Below are 834 nucleotides of genomic sequence, written 5' to 3' on the forward strand. Positions count from 1 at the left end.
AAGGAACCAATTTGACCTCATGACTTAAGCTAAAACTTGAACTGGGTAATCTAATAATCTGATAATGAAACAATCTGCAGAGTATGTGTGAGAAAAGTTTGAATGTTCATACAGTGTGTGCCAATCTAAAACTTGCCCCATTGGTTCTATTAAGATAATCTAGGCTAGAAGTTGGGAAATTGTAACGACCCTCAAAATGAAATAGGATAATTAGAGCTTCACATGCGTGTTAGTAGTTGATAAACTTGTATAAAGGGGTGGTAAATTTCCCCCTTGGCTAATTAAATGTTTGGGCATTTATTTTAAGTTGTTTTTTATTATTTTAGGTATATTATATCTTTTAATTGAGGGCTATAACTATATTCTTCAAATTAGAATTTCCAAAGTCTTTCTCTCTCTATATCTCTCTCTAGCTCAAGGAAGAAGAAGAAGAAGAAGAAGTGGGAGCTAGGATTGTGGATGCAAGACGTTTTCTTCATCAATTTCTTGGGGAATATTAGTAAAGGTCTGGGAGTTCTTTATCTAGGGCAAGATATCACCCTAGAGCCAATTTCAAATGGTTTTCAACTTTTCCAAAGTTTGTGAAAAAAACCTAATTTCTACTCAAACTCAAGGGTTCTTGCATGAAACGATTTCAAATGATAAGTTATGATATTATTGATGTTTATTTGATGTTTTAAGATGAAAAACTCCATGAATCCTTGTATTCTACAAAACCCTAAAATGTGTTTATGAAGTGGGTCTATTTCTATAAATTCAAAGTTGATGGAATTATGTGTAAAGTGAATTGTATTGATATCTCTTGTGTTGTTTAATGTTTATTCATGATTAATT

This window comes from Solanum tuberosum, unplaced genomic scaffold, assembly GCF_000226075.1.
Source record: "Solanum tuberosum cultivar DM 1-3 516 R44 unplaced genomic scaffold, SolTub_3.0 scf00165, whole genome shotgun sequence".
Lineage (NCBI taxonomy): Eukaryota > Viridiplantae > Streptophyta > Magnoliopsida > Solanales > Solanaceae > Solanum > Solanum tuberosum.